Raw genomic sequence first — 15377 nt, forward strand, 5'->3', positions numbered from 1 at the left:
AATTTATCGAAAAAGTAAATAAATATTTAGTAATTAATACATAACAGTAATGAAAACGTAAAGACAACGAATTAAAACTGTCTTAAATTTATTTTTATAATTAATATATTTTTATGTCTAGTAATTATTAGTTTTACTATTATCATTTATCACTTAGTACATTACTATCATTATTGTATTATACAGAAAAAGGGGGATTATGGCTACTGTAGATATTACGGCTACACTTTTTTATCTCCGTTATTAGGTGACAAATTCTAACAATTGCTTATGGAATTATTCGTTTATTAGTCTGCCATTTTTTACTGACACTAACATGCCAATACACAATAACTAACAATTTTTATAATGCTTTTTTACTTTTGAGCACTTTGAAACTTTTTCAAGATACATTTTAGCACTTAATTACATACTTCCTTAGTGTTTTCAAACTTAATCATCAAGAATGTATGTATATTCGAGTATTTTTCTTTTTGTTATTTAACTTTTTGTTCGACTGTACACATTTAGAATTATGCAAAGTTAAATAATAACATAAGATTTTGTTAATATGACTTGTTAAGCGCATATTGAAATATTTCTTCGTTAAGTAGATTGTCATTTTAAAGGACTGTGCAGAAATATTAAAGATATCATTTTGTCCTTATTGTTTAAACAAAGATGAATGATATCTCTAATGATATCTCTAACGTATTTAAACGCAGAAAAAATTTTAAACAGTGCAAAATTAAAAATATATAATTTTGTAACAAAGTACTGTATGTTTTTAAGTTAAATCAATTTATTTATATATGTATTTATTATGCAGTTCGTCACATTTTTATTAATCACGTCCCAAGTAATAAATATGTCATTACTTTGAGCCTTGATTTTGTTAAACAACACTTGACGAATATAATCGTTTTAATATGCAACATTGGTTATTAACAAAGTTACATAATAAAATAAAAATGTGCCTTATTATTCTCTTTTCCTTTAGTAAAATTTATGGTATAAGTTAGGACACTTAATAGAGTTCATAAAAATATTGATTTAATTTTTACAATAATTATAAATATGTATATACAATGAATAAAATATTCTATTGTATAAAACTTCTTTTATGAGAACATAACAATTCAAAGTAAAATTGTACAATTACGTTATTATCAATTATACAAATGATCAGATATACCTGATTTTCTAAATGTCAATAACATGTACATAATAAAATAAAACTTGTTAAATTTTTGTCCATATTAGTAATTTCTTTCTGTTTATTTTTTATACTACTAAACGGTGCTCATATAAAGTAAAAATATAAAACATTGAAGAGGTACGTTTTTAAAGACCAGTACGTATTCAGCAATATTCTCGCAAATATGAAAAAATTGATAATTCAATATATCATAAAAATCGTAAAATAAAATATTTCCATAATTTCAAAAATGAAAAATGATGTATTTTAAAACTACGCATACAAAATTCATATTGATTTTATGTATGCATATTGATAAAAAATTATCTTTGATTTGTTAAAAAAGAATTTAATGCAATAAAGCGAAATAGGTTATATAAAAAAATGGAACGTGCAAAAAATGTTTGATTATTAATCATGCCTATTATTTTTAGTTATTAACACAGATGGTTACATTCATCGTCGCTTCATTCACTTTTATAATAAAATTGAGTATTTTCCTACGGCTTTCATATGATACGATAATTGGAATACTGATTGCCAACGCACCTGTCACAATTGTTAGTCATAACGGTCCGTGACTACTGTCCGTGTATAATGAACAGTAATCACTGCCCGTTCATAACGGTTAGAAACTACTGTCCGACATAGCGATCCGCAACTACTGATATGCGTCCGTAGAATACAAACAGTAACTACTGCGCGTAACTATTGCTCACTCCGCAGTCCGCAATGCTCGTTATTACGTTAATTGCTTGTATCTTAATTTTACATACATATACTTATTTGAAAATATTAATCCGCAAACAAAGAACGCATATGTCCCACATACTTGAAATATTTATTTACTGAAAGAAAAGCATTTAATATTTGTGACTATAATTGAATGTTAAAACAATTCTGGATAAGATCTTCATTCTTAATTATTACTGCTGCAATGTTAGTAAATCATACGTTGTGTTATACTGACTAAAAAATGATTGCAATTACTATAATTTAAATATAATTAACACCAAAATGACTCTCAATTTGTAATCATTTTCGGTATCAACTATACCTATTTAAATTATTTAATAAAATAAAAATTACAATCATTTTTTGTTAATATAATTACACGTATGTTATTATTGCTAACATTAGAGTAATAAAGGAAAAATTGATCGTGAGATAGATGTGGGGTTGTATGAGATACCATGACATCTCGTCTATAATTCGCTTTAAATTCTAAGGTACCGTTAATATTACTTGGTTACAGTTTATGTAGACATTGTTGGATGGTTATTGATCGTTACATTTTTATAAAATCTGAATTTTGCAGGTGACAGAGATTTCTTAGATATGTATACTTTTTACGTAATTTTAAGAAGCATTTTAGATATTAATTTTTTAACCTTTACTTATCTTAAATATAGTACGGGAATATAAGTATATCCAGAGCGTTTGTAAATCGAGTAGTTTTTGTAGAAACTGGAAAATGAAGAGACTGGATGTGAGAACAATAAAAGTTAAGTGTTCAACGTACACTTTCTTTGCGTTAGGTTACATTTTTGTAAAGAAACCATAGAACATATTTCACATGCGAAAATGGATGCGTCAACGGCTTCCGTGCGGTAACGATGTGAGCAAAACGAAAAAATTCAAGGTAAGTAAATGTTGCTAATATATTTATTTATTAAATATTTTGAAAAGATTAAGTAACTATTGCAATATTTAATATGGTTTTATTAATATGTTTCAGAATTTGTTCAAAACTGTACATACGTGGCAGAGTGAAATCGTTTTTAACTTTCCCTTTTCTTTAAATTTTTTTTTTTTTCGTAGATATATCTTTATATGTCTTTTTTTCTACACTAAGAAAAAAGAAAATGATTAGTATAACCATAATTTAATTATAATTTATAGTTATTTTTGATGCTAACTATAAATTTATAGTCTTTTTAACTATAAAAATTATAACTATTTCAACAATGCATTATTTAATCATAACTACGAGTAGTAAGTCTATGCCGATTCAAAGCCATGGGGCAATGAGGGGGGGTGAGGAGCGAGGGGGGAAATGTAGGCGCGGGGGTACCTGCGGTACATACCGCGGAGTGGGTGGTGACCCGCAGGGTCTGACGTGGGAGGTGGGGGTCAGCCCGCTGAACTGACCCGCGCGTGGGAGTCAGCCCGCGGTCCTACCCGGGAATGATACAGGGAGTGGGTGGTGACCCCCGAGACCTAACTTGGGAGGTGGGGATCAGCCCGCTGAACTGACCCGCGCGTGGGAGTCAGCCCGCGGTCCGGGGAATGATACAGGGAGTGGGTGGTGATCCTCAAGATGCAGAGGGTGGTGTCACCCACTGATCTAGAGGTGGGATTGAAAGGTGGGGGTAAGTCGCGCGGCAGAGCGGTATGTACCGCCGAGGATGATGTTGGGGAGAGAGAGGAATCCCATGGCTTTGAACCGGCATGTATTTTTAAAATACCGCGGCGGTTTTCCGCGGCGTATTTTGCGGCGGTTCTCCGCGGCGTATTTTGCGGCGGTTTTCCGCGGCGTATTTCGCGGCGATTTCGCGGCGCTCCTCCGCGGCGATTTCACGCGGGGCCCGCCGCAGCCCGCGCGCAATTTCCGCGGGTCCCGCCGCCACCCGCGGGCAATTTTCGCGGGGCCCGCCGCCGCCGCCGCCGTCGCCCGCGCCCGCTGCCGCTAGCGCGCGAATTCGGCGGACAGAGAAAAAATAAAAATTTCTTTAAAAAGAAACTTACCGCTGCAGCCGCCGTCGCCGCCGATGCCGCCGCGGCGCCGCTGCCACCGTCGCCGCCGCCACCGCCACCGCCACCACCACCACCACCACCACCACCACCACCACCACCACCACCACCACCACCGCCACACTGTTAGTGTATTTGTTCAATATTCGTTCGGTACTATGCGTACCGAACGATGCCCCGTTGTGGTGTCCACCACAACAATGTAGTTTCTGTAAAAAACTACACGTTGTCCGCTTGTGGTGTCCACCACAACGATAAGCGGGACGAATTCCCGCTCTTCCTCCGCGCGACGATCCATTTTTTTTTTTTCGCGACACGACTGCGCGACGGTATAATTGCGACTGACGAAGGGCTCGCTCAGCGAGAGCATCCTCCGTCGCATCGCGTATTTTGACGGCGGCTAATCACAAAGGTATACGATTACATCGAAGACAAACGATATATGATTACATTGTAGGTGAAGCAAACGCCGCTACTCTATGCTTGCAATTATATTATATTAATTGTTTTATTTTTTTCTACCTAATTTTCGTTATTCTTCCTGCATCCACTTGGAAGACAGTATTCCACTACGTATAACTGTTCAAGTCTCGTAATTTTCTAGCCTTCCGTTCGAGAGATACAGAATATTCTTTATGCAAGTTATATTTGCCGATGCAGCTCTCAGGCCTTGCCGTGTATTTTGACGGCGGCTAATCGCAAAGATATCAAATTACATCGAAGACGAATCGTACGATGTATCAGTAGCCTTGAACACGTATGAACAGGTTCGCACACGCCGCTGCAAATATGCGCGCAAGTCTCTCTCTGCTCGATCGAGATTTCTAATGTAGAGTGTCACACACTGATGCAAATGTATATGAATAATCTATGGGATCTTCTAGTGGTGGTGGTGGGGGATAGATCTTTCATGCCCCCGCTAGATGATGCAATTTTTCGTCAGACAAAAGAACGTATAATAGATATGTAATTAGCGCTCGGACATCAGTAGATGTCTTTGAAGCGTATCGAATCTATCATCGGCGGTTAAAGAGATGGCCAATCGTCACGAAGACAATGAGAATAATTTGCAAGTGAACTTTGACGACAGTAGTGTAGACAGTGTTATCAGTGAAGATCGTGAGAATCGTGTAGTAAAAGTTATACCTAGTGTGGAATTACGCGCTTTGGATGATCGCACGAAACACTGCATTATTCAATTCTGCTATTCGACTGGAGGAGCTCTATCTGTGTGTGCATATTGTATGACTCAACTCAATGACATTGATCTAGGATCTATGAACGCTATCCAAACTCACTGTACAGATTCTCTCGAGCGACTTGACGGTGATTACTGCTCCAACTGCAGACAACCCATGTATGTGTACATTCCTACCAAAATGTGCCCAATATGTAGAAATATATAGACAATATATTTGATGAAAATGGAGTTTGACGGAGAAATGCCCGATGTAGACTTTGATGTAGAAGATATCCTGGAAGTTCTCGAAACTGTGCCGGAAAAAAACGATCAACAAGTATCTGTGGTAAATTTCTTACGCAACAGAGAATTGGGTATACGCGGGACCAATGAACGTGCCGTGAGACAGGGTGTTAGCATTGACTACGTGCCTTGTGGCGATTTGTCATTTACAGCGCGAAGAAAAGTGTATACGTGGACACTAAAAAATTTGTGCACTTTTAACAATTTTGATGATGAATATGATATGTATCGCAATGAATATGGACATACTCGTATTGTATACAATGCTCGCAAAACTGTTGAAAAGAAATACAAGGTGGCAAAGGAAATTAAACGCCATGCCTATTTCCAAGATTATCTGCAAATTACAATTCCCGCTGGTAATGGAAAGTGCACCGAATTACTGGCGATAAACGTATACTCATGGTTCTACAACGACGATGAACCTAAATGGAATCGTGCGTATATGAAGTGGCGTAATGCATACTATATTAAATGCGACGAAATTCCAGTGAATCAATATAATTACTTGTACGACGACGACGACCAAATTCTGCTGGATCGAGTTGATCAGTGGCCGGAAATAACAACTCGCTTTTTTGAAGCAAAGTTCGCACGAGATCAATATCGCGCTCTGCACATACAGCGGTACTGGAAATCATGTAAAGCATTAATTTGCGAGTGCCCCGAGTCAACGTGTGATCTGTACTAATAACGGAAAAAGAAAAAAAATGGAGAACATTGAACGCGAACTGCTCGAGCGATGCTCGCAGATCGCTACTCAAGAGGAGTGTCGTGCATGGGTAGAACGATGCGAAAAGTGCCTCGCACATCTCGAAGAATGTTGTAGCAGTGCCAAACGTCCTCGACTCACCGTTGGCTCCAGACAATCTATAGTGGCGAGAATCGCGCGACTCGCGGGTGCAAAAGCGCAATTAGAAAGACGTTTCGTGCACGTTGGAGGTGGTGCGCACGCTAGCACCAGTGGTAAAAGATCGCTCATCTGGCGCGAGATTGAGACCGCGTTTGAATCACGTATTCTTACGGGTGCTGTCATAAACGCCGATTATATTGAACCGCGACATTTCCTGGAAGACGCTAGTGATTTGGTGATCGAGCAAGTGCGAGACGCTATCGCGAAACATGGAAATGTGAAGGTGAATACCGTATTCAACGGTGAATTTGTAAACATTCGTGACGACCACGATAATAAAAGTCTCGCGACGAAGAACTATGAACTATACAGAGCGTCAAATTTGCGCGAATGGTACGAGCAGCGTGTAATCGAAGTGATATTAGCGATGCTCGACGAGTTTCAAGAACGCGATAGCGGCTGGGCGTTACACCGAATCCAAAACCTGATGGTAAATATAAACAAGCTTAATCCCATGCACGCAGGATGTTACATCAAATTGCCGCTGTCGGTAAGTGACAAGCGTGCAATAATTAATGTACATTCGAAGGACAATGCTTGCTTCGCGTGGTCCATGGTTGCTGCCCTGTACCCCGCCGAAAATCATGCAAACCGAGTGTCATCTTACCCGCATTATTCGACTGTGTTAAAGTTTGAAGACATTCAATTTCCAATAAAAGTAAAAGACATTGGAAAATTTGAACGTTTAAACGACGTGTCTGTGAATGTGTACGCAACCGAATTGGACAAAAAAGAAAAGATAGAATACGTTGTGCCGTTACGACTGACCGAAGATAAGAAGGGGAAACATGTCAATCTCTTCTATGTGGAAGATGAACACGACGTCACCCACGGCCACTTTGCATGGATTAAGAACCTGTCGCGACTGGTCAGCTCACAGCTAAACAAATACGGACACAAGAAATTTATTTGCGATCGGTAAGTGTAATAATATAAAAAAAAACTTTCACACTTTTACTTATTGTTTAGTAAAAAAATAATTTGTTTATTACAGTTGCCTGCATTACTTCCACTTAGAGGAAAAATTGCAATCGCACGAAACGGAGTGCAAGAAAATAAATGACTGCGCCATCATACTACCGAGAGAAGACCAGAAATGGCTAGAATTCGACTCATACAACAACAAGGAGCGCGTACCATTTGTAATTTACGCTGATTTGGAGTGCGTATTGAAGAAGATGGAGAAGAACGAAACAGAGAACACGTCGAGTTTCGCGTATCAACACCACGAGGTATACAGCATAGCTTACTATGTTAAATGCTCGTACGACGATGCGTTATCGATGTATCGTTTTCGCCGCGATAAGGACTGCGTCGCGTGGTTCGCGAAAGAGTTAGAAAATCTTGCGCACGATATGAAAGCTCGAATATCCGCCAATGTTCCAATGGAACAATTAACTGTACAGCAGAAAGAGGCATATTTAAACGCGACGAAGTGTCATATATGTGAAAAACCGTTTATATCAGATACGGGCCTTACCCGTAACGAGTGGCTTGACAATCGGCGGGTGCGTGATCACTGTCATTTGACCGGCAAGTATCGCGGTCCCGCCCATAATAAATGTAATTTAAATTATAAGAATACGTACGTTATTCCAGTCGTTTTTCACAATTTGAGCGGTTACGACGCGCATTTTATAATAAAAGAAATTTCTACCGCGTTCGAAGGCAAGATCGACCTACTACCGATTAATAAAGAAAAATATATTTCGTTTACTAAACACGTCGCAGCTACCGGTGTAGGAACAAAATCGGGCGAGGTACGAAATTGTATACGATTTCGATTCATCGACTCATATAAATTCCTAAGTGCGAGTCTCGAAAAATTGGCGTCGTTTCTAGGTATTGAACAATTAAACATTACTCGTTCCGAATTTTCCACGTTGTCAAACGAGGATTTCGAACTCCTCACGCGCAAAGGCGTTTTTCCGTACGAGTACGTTGATGATGCCGAAAAGCTTTTAGAAACGCGTTTACCACCGCGCGAATCTTTCTACAGTTCACTGAGCGGACAGACGGTATCAGAGCATGATTACGCTCATGCCGAGAACGTATGGCAACGGTTTGCAATTGAAACGCTGGGCGAATACAGCGATTTATATTTGAAAACAGATGTCTTATTATTAGCCGACATTTTCGAAAACTTTCGCGACAAAAGCATGCAGAGTTACGGTTTGGATCCCGCGCATTACTATACATTGCCAGGCTACACGTGGGATGCAATGTTGAAGAAAACGGGTATAAGATTCGAGTTGCTCACGGACATAGAAATGCTACTTTACGTGGAACGTGGAATTCGTGGCGGTTTAAGCCAGTGTTCGGGCAGATATGCGAAGGCTAATAATAAGTACATGAAATCGTACGATCCGTCAAAACCGTCGACTTATTTGATGTATAATGATGTGAATAATCTGTATGGGTGGGCAATGTGTCAACCGTTGCCATACGGTGAATTTAAATGGGTCGAAAACGTTGACAATTTCGATGTAAACGCGATCGCATTTGACTCGGACACCGGATATATACTGGAAGTCGACCTTGCATATGAGAATCAGCTGCACGATCGACACAGTGACTTACCGTTTTGTCCTTCGAGCGATAAGCCTCCAGGGTCAAGGCAGAAGAAATTACTAGCGACAGTGCATGATAAAAAGCGTTACGTCATCCACTACCGCAATCTTCAACAGTGCACGCGTCACGGGCTTCGAATCGTAAAGATACATCGCGTACTTCAATTCGCTCAATCCACCTGGCTCCGTGATTATATAGAATTAAATACAGAGTTTCGAACGAACGCGAAAAATGATTTCGAGAAAAATTTATACAAATTAATGAATAATGCAGTTTTCGGTAAAACCATGGAAAATGTACGTAATCACGTTAATATAAAATTAGTAACGCAATGGGAAGGCCGTTACGGGGCAGAGGCCATGATTGCTGCTCCGAATTTTCATAGTCGCAGCGTTTTCGCAGAAAATCTGGTTGCCATAGAAATGCGTAAACTATCGGTAAAATTTAACAAACCAATATATGTCGGTATGTGTATTCTCGACATTTCGAAAATCTGCCTTTACGAATTTCACTATGATTATATGCTGCCATTGTATAAAGATAAATGTAAGATACTCTATACAGACACAGACAGCCTCATCTATGTCATTGAGTGTGACAATGTGTACATGGATATGAAACGTGATATCGCGAGATACGACACGAGCGATTATCCCGCCGACAATGAATATAATATGCCTCTCGCGAATAAGAAGGTTCCAGGGCTAATGAAAGACGAGAATTGCGGCAAGATTATGACCGAATTTGTAGGGCTAAGAGCAAAAATGTATGCGGTAAAAGTAGAAGGGAAAAACGATACAAAAAAGGCGAAAGGTGTAAAGAATAGCGTTGTAGAACGAACTATAACGTTTGAAGATTATACGCGTTGCTTGCACGACGGGATAGAAATGACTCGTCAGCAAGCGTGTATACGTTCGAAGCTCCACGATGTACACACAATCAAAGAGAGAAAGATTGCTCTCAGCCCGTTCGATGACAAGCGTTACATCTTGCCTGATTCTACTGAAACATTGCCTTGGGGACATTGGCGTATAACATCGTAACACATTTTTTATACTTTTTAATACTTTATTTATAACATTGTGTATTACAATAAGACAATTAATGCGATGCTTATTACTAATTTAAGTTGATTCTGCGTGACTTATTAAACAATATAGTATATAACAATGTAAGTTGATAATATTTCATGACTTAATATTATTGTAACAATAAAAGGTGATACTTTTGTGTGACTTATTGTAAAAAAATGAAAAGTGACATTTTTGCGTGACTTATTGTTGTAATAACAGTTACTGTAGATTAATTTTGCGTGACTTAGTACGAGTATATTCTTTCCGCTCTTTTGTATACGTTTGTGTATAGTTTTAACGCTGCTTGAATTTTTTACAATGTTTTTTCTTACAAATATATATATGTATAAAATCAAACAACGTCTCTTTTATTTATCCACGAATTATGCGATCCATCGAATCCCAGCCATTTCACGTAGACTTTATCTCCTTTCTTTCTCAAAATTTTCTCGACAAGGAAAACGTCCGGATACTTCGCTTGATGTAACTCATGTTCGTAGAAAGCGCCCGCGATGCTTTTTCCACGATAATCTTCGAGGAGGTATGTGACGGGGTTCGTTCTTTGCACTTTAACGATCGTAAACACCTCGGTGGTCCAATTTGGTGTAAAGTTTTTTTCAAAAATTGTCTTGTGCTTGCTCACGCGTACCTTAGCTCCGACCTTGAATTTTGCAGGAGCAGCGATCTTAACGTGACTATACACGGTGTTCAACAGCTTTTTAGCCGACGCCGGCGTTACATCCACAGGTCGCATGCCTATCGTTCTATGCAGCGTGTCGTTGTATTCGGAAACCAGACGCGGTAGCTCGTCGACCCACTTGTAAGATCCTTGCAACGTAAACATCTTCCACATCTTATCTTTCAAAGTTCTATTGAAGCGCTCGATTATCGATGCTTTTAACACCGAATACGTGGAATAATGATTAATATGGTGGTTTCTCAAGAGTTTCTGCACATCGGCGTTGTAAAACTCCTTGCCCATATCCGTTTGCAAGTTGCGTGGACATCTTCCGCTCTTCCGAATTATCTCGGCGATGACGTCAGCTGTCTCTTTTCCGCTCTTGCTCTTCATCGCTACTGCCCATGCGAATTTGCTCAGCGCATCGATCATGGTAAGTATATAATGATGACCTTTGTTAATATTTGAATACGGACGCATCTCGACGATATCCGCTTGCCACAAGTCGTCGAATCCTTTGATTATAACACGTCTTCGTGGAAAATGTCTTCGAGCAGATGCATGCAATTCCTCGACGAGGCGTCGTCTCTCGGAGCTAATTCTCTTCGATGAACTCATGTTTTTTCGGTGTGTAAACTCCCGATGTAATGTATATCAGCTTCGTTTATTTTCTATCATCCTTCAGTAACCATTCCTTGTCTTCCGGTCTCTGTCGATTAGATAATTTTTCATACTCATTCTTCACCCGGTCTACGACCGTTCGATATCCATCCTTTACACGGTCTTGAGTCTTTTCATAACGATCCTGAGCCGTGTGATATTTATCCGTCAACCGTTCTTGAACCGTCCGATTTTTATTTAAGAACCGTTCGAAATCATTCGTCAATCGTTCGTACCCGTCTTTGCAACGTTCCTCTTTGCCACTCATTTTGTATTACAATGCTCGCACGTCCTTCTCAAACAGAGTCAGTCTCTCGTCTGACTCCTTTCGCGGGTACACGATTTAATTTATAATAATGCCGGCCTCACGAAGTTCCTCGATAATGGACAGCATCTCGTTGCCATGGGCGTCATTGCCCGCTCTATATGAAGCTTCGAGTAATCGTAATCGATCCACTAGCTCGTTGGGATCGTCCCAGTGTACGTAATCGATCTTGTTATCGTTTAGTATCATAGCGCGAGGTATTCCCTTTCCGGATTTATTCTTTCTCTTTGGTGTAGATTCACTTGACATCAATGGCGCAATCACGTATTTATACTTGTATCCTCTGTTGCCCCGTATTCGACTCTGCGCGGTGAAATTTTTTCTATGTACGTTTGTAGCCAACAATATGCTCTTGTACTTTTGCAAATCGTCCTCCTTATAGAGAACATCATCGGGCAATCTCTTAAAAATCAACTCATAAAGACCGGGTGTGCCAACGTATCGCACGCCATCGATAATAATGTTATCATTGATGTCTACGTCAAACTTTTTATTACCAAGCATCATTTCGTCCCTGTCGAGACGAACGCCATATATGGTGTCTATACTTTTCTCGGATCCACCACCGCTGAGGAACTCGCCGATGTACTTTTGACCAAGCGGACCCAAATGTTGCGACAACGTTTTTTGACCTTCCAACGTTTGCATTTGATGGTGAATAGTTGTTCCGAATGAATCGTCTGTGGTTTCGAAGACGTCCTCGAGAACCTTATTCGTTGATTTTGCCGCTCCAATCGTAGGTGTTTTCGTCGACGGTCCTGGCGATTCTATCATTGTAGAATGAAGCACAGGTGAATCCAACGCGACGTTAGAACGTTTCCGTTCTCCCGATGGTAATTTTGAATATTTGTGAGATGCTCCATCATCGTCGTCGTCTTCGTCGCTATCCCTGTGTTTTTTCTTAGTATATTTCGACTTTTCCTCCTTGATATCCTTAACCTCTCTCTTAATCGGCTGGGATTCCTCGACAATCTGTTGACATCGATCGACGAAATTGGATACTTTACGTTCTCAAATAATAGCGATGTCGTTCCGCCAATCGAGGCTCGTCCGAACTCGATCTTCGTCTTCGACGACGTTGCGTGCGATAAGCAAGATGCGATCAGAGAATACTTTTCAATGGGTCGCCACTCTTCAGTCGACTGCTTTTACCTTTGTCAAACGTACGCGAGGATACCGAAACATCTGATTCGCGATAATGCCAATCTCCTAATCCTGTTTAAACAGGATGGTACCAACTTGAGACACGTTTACAATGACCACGTGAACACCGACATGTCGTACGACGAATTTTGCGCATTGTGCCGTGATTGTTGGCAGCGCGAATACGGATTTCTAGTGATAGACAAGGATAGCTCGCTCACTAATGGACGATACAGAAGAGGATTTAACGAGTTTGCGGTACCGCGAAACGATTAGTTGTTCTCGATACCTTGAACAGAGACGTTCATCATGGCTAATATACGTAATCGCGAGAAACTCGCGAAAGAAATTGAAAAGACGAGCCAGGCTATCCGCAAGAAGCATCGCGCACTAAAAACCGGTAAAATCGAGGAGGATATCGCGATGGAGAGACGTTTCAAGCCTATCGTCGAACCTCTGAAACAGATTGTCGAGGAATCCCAGCCGATTAAGAGAGAGGTTAAGGATATCAAGGAGGAAAAGTCGAAATATACTAAGAAAAAACACAGGGATAGCGACGAAGACGACGACGATGATGGAGCATCTCACAAATATTCAAAATTACCATCGGGAGAACGGAAACGTTCTAACGTCGCGTTGGATTCACCTGTGCTTCATTCTACAATGATAGAATCGCCAGGACCGTCGACGAAAACACCTACGATTGGAGCGGCAAAATCAACGAATAAGGTTCTCGAGGACGTCTTCGAAACCACAGACGATTCATTCGGAACAACTATTCACCATCAAATGCAAACGTTGGAAGGTCAAAAAACGTTGTCGCAACATTTGGGTCCGCTTGGTCAAAAGTACATCGGCGAGTTCCTCAGCGGTGGTGGATCCGAGAAAAGTATAGACACCATATATGGCGTTCGTCTCGACAGGGACGAAATGATGCTTGGTAATAAAAAGTTTGACGTAGACATCAATGATAACATTATTATCGATGGCGTGCGATACGTTGGCACACCCGGTCTTTATGAGTTGATTTTTAAGAGATTGCCCGATGATGTTCTCTATAAGGAGGACGATTTGCAAAAGTACAAGAGCATATTGTTGGCTACAAACGTACATAGAAAAAATTTCACCGCGCAGAGTCGAATACGGGGCAACAGAGGATACAAGTATAAATACGTGATTGCGCCATTGATGTCAAGTGAATCTACACCAAAGAGAAAGAATAAATCCGGAAAGGGAATACCTCGCGCTATGATACTAAACGATAACAAGATCGATTACGTACACTGGGACGATCCCAACGAGCTAGTGGATCGATTACGATTACTCGAAGCTTCATATAGAGCGGGCAATGACGCCCATGGCAACGAGATGCTGTCCATTATCGAGGAACTTCGTGAGGCCGGCATTATTATAAATTAAATCGTGTACCCGCGAAAGGAGTCAGACGAGAGACTGACTCTGTTTGAGAAGGACGTGCGAGCATTGTAATACAAAATGAGTGGCAAAGAGGAACGTTGCAAAGACGGGTACGAACGATTGACGAATGATTTCGAACGGTTCTTAAATAAAAATCGGACGGTTCAAGAACGGTTGACGGATAAATATCACACGGCTCAGGATCGTTATGAAAAGACTCAAGACCGTGTAAAGGATGGATATCGAACGGTCGTAGACCGGGTGAAGAATGAGTATGAAAAATTATCTAATCGACAGAGACCGGAAGACAAGGAATGGTTACTGAAGGATGATAGAAAATAAACGAAGCTGATATACATTACATCGGGAGTTTACACACCGAAAAAACATGAGTTCATCGAAGAGAATTAGCTCCGAGAGACGACGCCTCGTCGAGGAATTGCATGCATCTGCTCGAAGACATTTTCCACGAAGACGTGTTATAATCAAAGGATTCGACGACTTGTGGCAAGCGGATATCGTCGAGATGCGTCCGTATTCAAATATTAACAAAGGTCATCATTATATACTTACCATGATCGATGCGCTGAGCAAATTCGCATGGGCAGTAGCGATGAAGAGCAAGAGCGGAAAAGAGACAGCTGACGTCATCGCCGAGATAATTCGGAAGAGCGGAAGATGTCCACGCAACTTGCAAACGGATATGGGCAAGGAGTTTTACAACGCCGATGTGCAGAAACTCTTGAGAAACCACCATATTAATCATTATTCCACGTATTCGGTGTTAAAAGCATCGATAATCGAGCGCTTCAATAGAACTTTGAAAGATAAGATGTGGAAGATGTTTACGTTGCAAGGATCTTACAAGTGGGTCGACGAGCTACCGCGTCTGGTTTCCGAATACAACGACACGCTGCATAGAACGATAGGCATGCGACCTGTGGATGTAACGCCGGCGTCGGCTAAAAAGCTGTTGAACACCGTGTATAGTCACGTTAAGATCGCTGCTCCTGCAAAATTCAAGGTCGGAGCTAAGGTACGCGTGAGCAAGCACAAGACAATTTTTGAAAAAAACTTTACACCAAATTGGACCACCGAGGTGTTTACGATCGTTAAAGTGCAAAGAACGAACCCCGTCACATACCTCCTCGAAGATTATCGTGGAAAAAGCATCGCGGGCGCT

General features: G+C 40.5%; 1 protein-coding gene across 1 annotated transcript in view; it reads right to left on the minus strand.

The window, feature by feature from the left end:
- The window catches only part of LOC105204249 (lachesin), a 367012-nt gene that overhangs the window by 39325 nt on the left and 312310 nt on the right, over positions 1–15377 (minus strand). The window lies entirely within an intron of this gene.

Source organism: Solenopsis invicta, chromosome 11 (genome assembly GCF_016802725.1).
Source record: "Solenopsis invicta isolate M01_SB chromosome 11, UNIL_Sinv_3.0, whole genome shotgun sequence".
In the NCBI taxonomy this organism is placed as follows: domain Eukaryota; kingdom Metazoa; phylum Arthropoda; class Insecta; order Hymenoptera; family Formicidae; genus Solenopsis; species Solenopsis invicta.